Genomic DNA, 11,744 nt, shown 5'->3' with positions numbered 1-11,744 from the left:
AAGGAGGCATGTACTTATGAGCATATAAATTCGTTTGTATACCGATTAACCATATTTCTGATTAGATTTCCATAAAATGAATTGAAAAGTACATTTAAGTAGTTTTACTATTTCCTCAAAAGACCTATATCGTCCTTTTCAAACTCTAGCTTCCTCTTATGCATTGAGGTACCCCGTTCTTTCCGATCTTTATCTCACTGAAGATTTCTAAATGTTGCTTTTTTCGATTGCCTTTTTTACCCGTTTTTATCTATAAACGAGATAAATACTGCGTATTCATTTTCTTAAATTCCCAAAATTTTAAAAGGCTTTATATCATAAAAGCGTATATTGCTTTCAGAAAGCAATATTTTGTGCGTAGTGGATGATGTTGATTGCTCGCTGGTTTCGCTTAAATTTTTGCGATTTGAAAGATTTCAATAATGATTCAGTGATGATTAATGGAGATGATGATAGGATGTAGTAGTAGTAGTAGTAACAATGGTTCAAATTTCGGCTCAAGTTCAGTAGTTTAAGGAGAGATGGGGAAGTCGATTACATCGGTCCCAGTAATCAATTGGCACTTATTTTGTTGACCCCGAAAAGATGAAAGGCAAAGTCGACCTCGACAGAATTTGAACTCAGCATATAGACGAACGAAATGCCTTTAAGCATTTTGCCCGATGTGTTAACGATTCTACCAGCTCGTCGTCTAGAAATAATAACAATAATAATGATGTCAAAATTTGGGACAACTCCAGCATCTCCAGTGAAGAAGGTACGTCGTTTAAATCGACCCCAGTGTTCAGCTGGTATTAATTTTATCGACTCTGATTGGATGAAAGTTAAAGTTGATCATAGAGGCACTAAAATGGAACGCGAAAACACGTTTGTCGGAAATTCTGTTCTCACTGATAGTAAGCTCATCCATGCTTGGTGGCCTGAGGTCGTTGAGGAACAAACCCCGTTTCCAGGCCAACCAAGGCGTTCACACCTCCTACTTTCCGCTATGACAGATGGATAAAGTCAAGGAATACGGAAAAAAAGTCACTTACCTTAGTGATTATACTGTATGGCGAATGGGAATCAAAAGGTGCGAACGGGATCAAACGTGAACCTTGGCTCCTTGATGAAATCTTGCAAAGGCCTGTTGGTGGCTTTGATCATAGCAGCCGTTACGTTATACAGAGATTCCTTTCTGAATAACGAATACGATTTTATGCGGCAGTGGCCTAACCATTAATAAGTCACCAAGGACTTATATCTTAGCTTTTGTTAAAACTATTTCCCTCCGATTCTATGTCATTGTTGTCTGCTATGAACACAACCGATTTTATATTATTTTCGTCTAACTAGAACAGGTTGGTATTGGATCATTTTGTATTTGTTAGTCCAGCTGTGTGCTTTTATTAGTTATGTTTATAATTTACGGTGGAGTTCTTCTGCGTTTATTGTGTATGTGAGCTTTCTCACTGTTGCTGCTCGTGAAGGTGGTAATGGTGAGAGCTGTATGTTGTTACTATTCGAATTTTTTTGCTCTGCTAACATCCACCTCCTCACTGCAAGATACGAAATATATCGAGAAGTTCCGACTCGGAAGGCGGCAGTGGTACGTTTTCGTGTGTGATTATTTAAATGCATGCAGAATGTAGGGTTGGGAGACGGAGAGACAGAGTACCGGATTCGTGTTACTCCTAAAGGGTGGTTTTGGTTGTAAGCGCCGGGATTGTCTTTGCTGTTGTTATGTATTTTGTAGTGTTGCTCTTGTTCTTGCGGATTCTGTGTCTTGTTGTCATTGTTGTTGTTGTAGCAGTGGTAATTTCAGTAGCAGTCGGACCATGCAATCTTTTTACGTGTTTTGGGTGTGCTGGTAGTAGGCGGCTCAGGGATGATTAGTCGATCCACTGACGTGACATCTCGGTCTTCTGTCCTCCTAAATAACGCGTAATTCTGCTCCATTCGCAAGGGCCATTAGATCAGGGATCCTCTCCTGCTTGACAGGCTTTACACGAAGAAGAAGCTCCAGAGTCCACTCATCGTGCTGCTGTTTTAACATCTGGGAGAGTTTACTACTATCGAGGAATATATATGGAAAAATCCATTGATAATCTCACTCTGGTGCAAACCAGTGTAAAGTCAGTTTTACAGCCCTTCTTCCCAAACACGTAGAGAAGCGAAGGAAATACTCACCGCATGCTGCCTTTCAAAGTCATCAGTTTCAAATAAGACTGTATCACTTGATGTCTAAATATGGACAATAACCTGCAACACACATTGGAGGTTTATGGCAGCTTCTAGATTTAACACTGTTTAACATTTGCAGTTAGAGATTCAGTAAATGTGGCAAGCTCTGTCCTTGTCCCATTTTCCAAAATTTAGCGGAATCCGTCATTATTTTAGAATTTGACCTAGAGAGAGAGAGGTTGGGGAGGGAGAGAGAGAAGGAGAGAGAAAGAGAGACTAACATGTTCCTTTGTAGCAGCCATGCCAATAAAGTTAGCCTTACTAATTTTGCTCTTCTTTCCAATACTTTTACTGCCACTACTGGGGCGCATGCTTCTGCAGGTGCCGCCGGTGCTACTATGTGTTCTGTCGCTACAGTTGCTGCTGCTACTGCTGCTACAGCTGCTACTGTTACTATCTTTTCATTTGTTAACACCGCTGCTTCTGTGAATGCCGAAACCACATTCGTTGCAAGCATTTCGCTTACTTTTGTGAACGCTTTTCTTACTGCTGCTTTTCTTTGTCGGACTTTAAACTGTGATCAATGTAGCATTCTCCCTCACCTCGCTACCCTGTGCAAAATGCTGTCTTGGCTAGTATTGTTAATGATGGTCATGCTGATTATCATTTAAATGAAGGTTATAGCAGTGTGAGGCCATATTGCTTCATCACCCTTGAAGAGGTTTTGGTGCATTTGTCCACCATTAACTTACAAAGAAAAAAAAAAGATGACGGCGAAATAAAAGTAAAACAATTACGTAATTTAGCACGCAATTTGATGGTTTCATCTTCACCAAAATGAATGGGAGGTTATTAACAAACTACTGAAACGGTAGTATACAAAAATAAACAACTTTTTCCTAAACAATTTGACAAAACTTCTGAACCGATATCAACACGTCCGAGCAAAAGTATAATAACGATAATAATATTTTCTACTGAAGGCACAATGTCTGCAACTTGGTGGGAGGGGAGTAGTCAATTTCATCGACCGCAGCTTTTCACTGTTACTTAATTTCTCGACCTGAAAAGTTATACGGTAAAGTCGACTACGCTGGTATTCACAACTCCGAACCTAAAGGCGCGCAAGAGGCCTCTAAGCACTTTGCCCTACGTGCTAACGATTCTTTTAGCTCACCGCTTTAATAATAATGATAGCACTAATAATAATAATTATAATAATAATAATAATGATAATGATAATGGTAATGATAATAATAATAATGATGATAATATTAATAATAATAATAATAATGATAATGATAATAATAATAATAATAATAATAATAATAATAATAATAATAATAATAATAATACGATTTCAAATTTTGACACAAGCTCATGAACTTCTAACTTGTTGTCTCTTGAGGTCTCTGGGTGAGACTTGGATCCAACTTGTACAAATGCAAAACACAAGTCAAACATAAAATAATAATAATAATAATAATAATAATAATAATAATAATAATAATAATAATAATAATAATAATACGATTTCAAATTTTGACACAAGCTCAGTAATTTTGAAGGTGTGGAATCGATCGATTACATCGAGACCAGTTCTTCACTAATACGTAATTTATTGATCATAAGTATGAAAGGCAAAACCCACATCAATGGAATTTGACCTCATAACGTAGGGATAGAGGAAATACCGCTAAGTATTCCGCCCGGCGTACGAACGATTCTGCATGCTTGCCACCTTAAGAATAAGGATAACAGTAGTAGTAGTAGTAGTAGTAGTAGTAGTAGTAGTAGTAGTAGTAGTAGTAGTAGTAGTAGCAGTAGCAGTAGCAGCAGTTGTTTATGTCGGTACTGTTCTTCTTTGTGCTGTCATTGTCGAAGACTATTTCACTAAATTCACTTCTGTCACATTCATGAGAACACCGAAGGATAATTATTCGAAGTCGCTCATTTAAAGGAGGAATTTCAACCATGTTTCAACCATGTTTCAGTGATGTAAAACAATCTTTTACTTTTTATTTTTAAATGTGCAAAGGAAACGGAAATGTAGTAGTAGTAGTAGTAGTAGTAGTAGTAGTAGTAGTAGTAGTAGTAGTAGTAGTAGTAGTCGCAGTTGTAGTAATTCCGCAGCGAACAACAAACGTGACGAAGTTGGATTAAATCTGCGATCATCGGCAAACAGGATTTATGAAACGGCAAAAATATGAAAATAAATTGGTCCCTAATGTAAATTTGATCAGGATACCGAAATATTTCCCTCATATATGTAATGTATGTGCTGTTAGGCATGATGTTGCAGAAAAACAACCGTGTGATAATATAAACAACTTGCGGTTAAGCGACTTGCCTATATATGAATCTAAGTAATACACGAGAATGCGATGTCGCTTCAGAAAAAAACACTGTAAGTAGAAATAATAATCGTATATGCAATCTCATCTCTACAAAAATATATATAAATGTAATATTTATATTATTCACAAATGCATCAGTATATCTCGTACATAAACAAGACAGCGTAGAGCAAACAGGGTTTAAACAAATTAAAAGAGACACATAATAATAACAATAAATATAAAATGTAACAAGTCTCATTTTAAATAGAAAAAAAAAGATGTGCTCAGAAATAAAAATACCAAAACAATAAAGACCAATTGCTATATATGGGCTCCAGGCGCTTCAGATATGAAAACAAAAATAGCAAACGAGAGAGGGTGACCGGCGGAAAAGTTACCTCTGAACAGCAAGGTCACTCTACTAATAGCATTGCCCAAGCAGAAAACACAACCAAAAGAGAACGGTGGGCATATGACGAGAGACGTTGGGGCAAAGATAGCATCTCAAGCCAGTTAGAATACCAGTGAATGTGGGAGTACTTGATATGGCCAGTAAAGACACTGAAAATTAGTTGAGTATATTTCCTGGATTACCATTCATGTAGGGAGCCCAAAACAGAGTGTTAAGTGTTAACGAAAACAGACTATATATGAAAAGAAAGAATGGTGGCAGAGGACTAATTAGTTTAGACAATTCTGTTAGGATGGAAATGACAACGCTTGCCGAGTATTTGATAGTGACGAAGATCTGGTGCAATATATCGGGACCCATATTATTATTGATATTTGGATGGTCGGAGTTGAAAACAGAGAGGTAGGAGATGAAAGAATAGAGAAGAGTAGGAGGAACAGGGAAATGGTGATGGGGCTGTTAAGGATGAGAAACAAAAAAAGTTATACAGTGAACACTGATACTGTGGTGGGTGGACATGCAGTGGAAATGAACGAAATAGATAATGAATTACTTGAAATTCAAAGATGACAGTGAGTTAATGAATGCGCCAGAAAAAAATCCCAATGAATATGAGAGGGGTAGACAGGAGTATGATATATAAAGTAACACGAAAGGTAAATATTGCCATACCATACACCAAGACGGAGGACATAACACAAACAAGGAATCTTCTCCAAGCTATTGCACTGCTTGCTGAGGAGAAATTACCACTTAAGAAAACAAAGAAATGGTGGAGTAAAAGCAGCATGGTGGAAACGACACAATGAAAGGGACATAATGCAGGCAAGGCAAGATCTAGGAAAAATTGAGCAATGGTTAAGAAGAAACTGCAAAATGGGGAAGAGGCCGACCTAGAAAAGTTAGAGAAGAAATATAAAATACGGAAGAACAGGGTTGATGCAGTAATACAGCAGTTAAAACAGAGGATTATGGCAAAAAGCCAGAAGATCAGAAGATTTGTGAACAGAAAGACTACTGTACAATGAGTGAAAGGAGAACGCTTGCCGAGTATTTGATAAATAGTGATGAAGACCTGCTTCAATAGGACGCGGAAAATATGGGTGTAAGTGCAAATGAAATGATGGGCAAGGAAGTGTTTAACCAAAGAGCTGAAGAGAAGTGAAAAGAAGACCTCCTTGAAAGGAGAATGTATGGACAGCTTGAAAGGAATACACAGGACGTTCAAAGGATAGTAGAGCATCGTTGGCATGGCTTGAGTGAGGTGCGTTGAAGCGTACCACCGAAAGCCTGATCATTGCTGCACAAAACCACGTTCTCGCTACCAATTCAGTAAAGTATAACATCTATAAAACGTCTGCCAGCCAGAAACGCAGACTCTGTGGAAAAAGTGTGGAAAAAGTGACCCACTTTGTAAGTGGATGTGAGAGCCTTGCACAAAAATAATGCAAGCACCGCCACGATAAAGTGTGTGTGTGTATCATTATTGGTTCATGTTGTAAATACCTATATGAAGCAACAGAGAACTGGTATGAGCATGTACTAAATAAAGTTATGCAAGAGGATGAAAAAAGTAACGATACTCTTGGACTATGATTTTCAAACGGATCGTGTAATCGAACACCGTCGGCCAGATATTGTCATATTGAGTAAAAGAGAAAAATACTGTCTGACAGGAACCTTGTGAGTAGAGAGGTTGAAAAATCACCAAGTATTCCAAATTGAAAGTGGAAATGGCAAGACTGTATGGAATGTGAGAGGGTAATGTAAATGTGACACCAGTGGGGATCGGATTGTTGGGCTCAATCCCATTCAAACTTCAAAACTTCTTAAGGCAACTGGAAATTCCATGCAAGATTGATGTCTTGCAAAAAGCAGCCTTATTGGTCACAGCGCACATCCTAAGGATAGTTTTGTCGGTCTGAGGTCATTGCTGTAATCTTTTCTAATTGGAGACACAAGGATAGAAATCTGTGGAGAAGGCGTTAGTCGATACAATCATCCAAGCCTAAGGATTGGTATTTTATTTTTATCGACCCAGGAAGGTTGAAAGCAAATATGACATCGGCAAGTTTTGACTTCAATTATTTAAGTTGGAAAACATCATGCTCACATATTTTCCGAGAGTCTAGCGATTTTACGAATCCAGCAACATCATCATCATCAACAACAACAATAATAATAGAAATAATAACTATATAGGAAAAGAAGAATAACAGAATGTACAAGAATCGTTCAGATTATCGATAAATCTCTTCGTAAGGCGGCGAGCTGGGAGAAACGTTATCACACCGGGCGAAATAATTTATGGTATTTCGCCTGCCTTTACGTTTTGAGTTCAAATTCCGACGTGGTCGTGTTTGCCGTTCATCATTTTGTGGTCGTACCAGTGGTGTACTGGATCGATGTATTCGACTGGCCTCTCCCTCCAAATTTCGGCCCTTGTTTCTAGAGTAGAAAATAATAAATCTCTTCATGTTTGCTGGTCGTACGATATAACGTTTACAATAGATCAGTGTGAGATTGGATCAGTGAGAATAATGCGTATAAATAGAAAGGATCTACAATATAATGTTTGCTTCAAATTTCGGCACAGGGCCGGGAATTTCGGGGGAGGAGCAAAGTCGACTACATCGACCTGTGTGCTCAACTGGGTGATCAACTGACACTGATATTTTATCGATGCAAAAAAGTTAAAAGATAAAATCGACCTGGGCAGAATTTCAGCCCAGGCTGTAAACACGGACAAAGTGCCAAAGTGTGTTTTGAACGGAGTGCTAACGAATCTGATAGCTTACCGCTTCAAGTTAAACTATATAATATTAAGAGTCATAAAGGTGGCGATCTGACAGAATCGTCAGCGCGCCGGGCGAAATGTTTAGCGGTATTTCGTCTGCTGTTACGTTCTGAGCTCAAATCCTGCCGAGGTCGACTTTGCCTTTTATCCTTTTGGGTTCGATTACATAAGTACCAGTTACGCACTGGAGTCGCTGTAATCGACTTTATTCCTTTTTCTGTTCTTGTTTTTATTCCATATATGTTTAACCCCCTGTGAGGCAATAAAGAAATAAATATTAACAGCCATGACATTTTAAAGCTTCTTTAGACACAAATTAAAGAATGGAATTTGTGTTTCTGAGAAGGTAGCTTACTATTCAAAATGCGTCTTTGTATGAGAAAGCAGTTATAATAATATTAATAGTAAATCATGCTCTGCTGAAATACCAGATCGTGGTTCTTATGGTTCCTTATCTTAACTGACTGGAAATGGTAACACGTTTTCTCTTCGTGTGAAAGATTGGCTGCAGCAAATATCCTTCTCAATACAACAGATTTGCTTGTCACCTGCTTTATCTCAATCCGTAGAACATATCCCTTAGTGGCTGATGATATGTGTCTCTGATTTTGAGCAGGGGAACCTTGGAAGCATCATAGCTATGTGTTGAAAGGGAATTTGTGGGTTTTGAATAATTTACCTTTGGAAATATGGGTGTTTCGATCATCAGCCGAAAAGAACCCTTATTGGGAGACCTTCTGACCGAGATGGGCTACATGCTCGGAAGAAATTACTAACGGGGCCTAACTATGAGATCATGTGCTGTGTATCTTAATAAACATACGGTTGTGATGCATATGTTTATGTATCAATTTTCAGATGTGTATTCACGATTTGTATATTAGATTTCGCATATTTGTACCCGGCTGTCAGTTTGATGGTGTGAGCTGCTCTCTCACTCAATACCACCACCACCACCACCACCACCACCAACAACAACAACAACAGCAATAACAGCAACAACAATAATAATTATGATAACTAGTTGATTAATTTGGTTCGCTAAATTTCTATCCATCGAGATATCATACGTTTAAAACGTATTTTATGCAGTCAAAATTGAACTGATTTTGTAGTACAGTATAAATAACTAATAACAATCTAGTCCGCTTGGCTACTGTACTGGATATCGCTACAGCCCCCTTAAGAGATGATAACTAACTAGCTTAATTATTTCTCAAGTAAATAAATAGAGAGTATTGTAGATGAATAGATACATGAAAGAGGAAAATCATTGCCAATTCTCACAAATAGAATTGGACATTTTTTCGGCTAAGATTTGTTACCACATTTAGTTAAGTCTCAAGGATTTTTTTTTCTTTCTGCGAAAGAATTATGTGCGGCATTCTATTTTAAAGTAGACTGCATTAGATAAGTAATCTTATCTTATTCTGGAAATATCTTTCTTAGCGAATCTACTTTAGAGATAACTGAATCAACAGACATTTCTGCTATACACGAGAGGACGGTAAAATTGACTAGAATTACCTGTCGCATTCAATACAGCGTACTTAAGAGTGTATTCTTACTGTACTACCGCAGTGCGAAACACTTTTACTCTGATCTAAAGCAGAAATTCTTATCTTTAAAATCAACAATTCTCTGCCATTTACTATCTGTTTCACTCTTTTGTTTTTATTTTTACATTAATAAAATCTTATATAATTTTTTCTATTTTCACAATCGTATCGTTTTAGTATTTGTTTTATTTTTAGGATATCCGCTAGATTCAAACTATTACGATTCGCACGTGTTTATATAAATTGCTACATTATTTTAATCCAGTGCAGAAAGAATACCAAATATAGAGTGAAAGAAAGGAAGAGGGAATGGATGTAGACACACTGAATGAAAAGAAGAAAGCAGAGATTAGGGCCTCTTTGCAAGGCTATCATTGGAAGGAGGTGAATTCAAAAATAGCAGATTTTTAATTTACTTTCCTTTGGAATAATTTACGCTTTTAATTCGGATCGAAGTTATCACCAGTTCTTAAAAAATTGTTCCTTATTACGTGACTAACGTGTCAGATAAATGTTTGATGCGTTTCTATTTTTTTATACCAATTATTAATGGATATATCTAGCTGAAATATTAACGAGTAAGAGTTTCCTTCTCACACAGGAAGAGGCACTAATGGAATCTGGTTATAGAAAAGTATATAGCTTGTCTAAGTCAAAAGAATACGCGCTCTTCTAATCACATATATTTTCGACAGGAACTATTTTATATGTAAATGAATATTTAATAAAATGATAAACTCAGCAGTAATATAGAATTAGATTTAGGTACAAGTGTACATCACCGTTCAAATTTGAAGTTGATTATCATACATATAACATATTCTGAAGTGCGCATTAAGATAAATAATAGTGTTAAGAGTAACGTATAATTACTATTTATTTCTTACTTTAAAACGTTTATATATCAAGCTGTATTATATTCTGAAATAATTAAACATTAATGAGTTGTGGAAACTAAAGGTGATACCTATCAGCATATCATATACGTACAAGAATCTACCATTTACCATTTCCAAACGATGATATACCGTTGACCAAAACAGGAATCAAAACAATAATTAAAAAAATAGTAAAACTCATAAGAAGAACTGATTAGAATTATTACTGAATTAACAGCATATTTGTAGATGAAATAATTCTCAATGTTTATATGTATACTCTATTTAGAAGTACACTCAAATTTGGAGTTCATCATTCATTGAACACTGGCTAAATATGTACAAATTCTTTACAAGATTAGCCAGGCTGTGTGTGGAGGGAGATAATAAATCAGATTGTTCGGTGAGTTTGACTGGAGATCATAAGCTACTAGCTACTTAACACCAACAGAAAACGTTGGGACATTGATAGCATATCCAGATGGAGGATATTGCGCCCTATCGTGCCCTATTGCGCCCTATCGTGCCCTATTGCGCCCTATCGCGCCCTATCGCGCCAAGGTTGGGAATATGCTTTCAAATTTGTAAGGATCTGCCCACCCAAGTGACATGCGTTCAGCAATGCTCATTCGACACAAATATTTCGCGTGAGACCGAAAGCTGGGAGGTTATCAAATCGGGCACATAGAATTATTGGTCTTTAAACGAAATATCTCAAAGTAAAGGAACACATTTTCCATGACAATGGAGAGGAGTGTTCCAGCATACTCGATTCAGATGACGATGTGCTCGTAAATACTGAAAACTGAGCTTTCTCTTTGTACTGTATTATACGGTTTAAGTAACAACCGCAATTTCGGTAAATTGGGTAATGATATTGGCAAATATAAAATTATATGAAAACATCTCCCGCATTTTCGAGTAATTACATAAATCCATTTCTGTTCAATTAGAATTGTTTGTGTACACATTCAAAGCGACCGATTTTGAGAAACAGAGAGACAGAAGTGAAGAAAATAGAGTGTGATAAGTGAGAAAGTTTTACAGAACGTTATCATTCTCTGTTCACTGCCAGGTGATGTTACAGTCAAATCCGTCAAATACGAAGAATCTGCAATACGATGTCACCAACTCCAGCAAGGAGAAAGGTAAACTGTGACAATTTACTCCCGTATTCTTTCACTAGTCCACTCTCGTTCTTTCACTGAATTTCTTCGACCTATAGACAACAAGAATCGTTCAAGGAAATTTGTACTATGATATAACTTCGTTGCTTTTCTCTTCTTTGGAATGCCGCGTCCAATGCTAGATTTTAACGGTAAACAAACGATGAATTGAAACCGAATGACTAAATCTTCACATTTCATTTTATTCTAATTCTGATGAGTATTTTTTCATTTTTAAACTGTTGCTTCCTTCAGCGTGGCACGAATACGCAGCCTTCATAGTGTTATAGGATGGTTGGTTGCGAACCGATGATTTTAAAAAGCTATGGCACATACTGAGAGTATATTTTCAACCAACGCAATTAAGTATACATGCAATTCATTGATGCACACATGCAGAGAGAACATTATGCAGGTACAAATACCTATG

The sequence above is a fragment of the Octopus bimaculoides genome, chromosome 7 (assembly GCF_001194135.2).
Source record: "Octopus bimaculoides isolate UCB-OBI-ISO-001 chromosome 7, ASM119413v2, whole genome shotgun sequence".
NCBI classification, from domain to species: Eukaryota; Metazoa; Mollusca; class Cephalopoda; order Octopoda; family Octopodidae; genus Octopus; species Octopus bimaculoides.
This window is presented reverse-complemented; position numbering follows the sequence as displayed.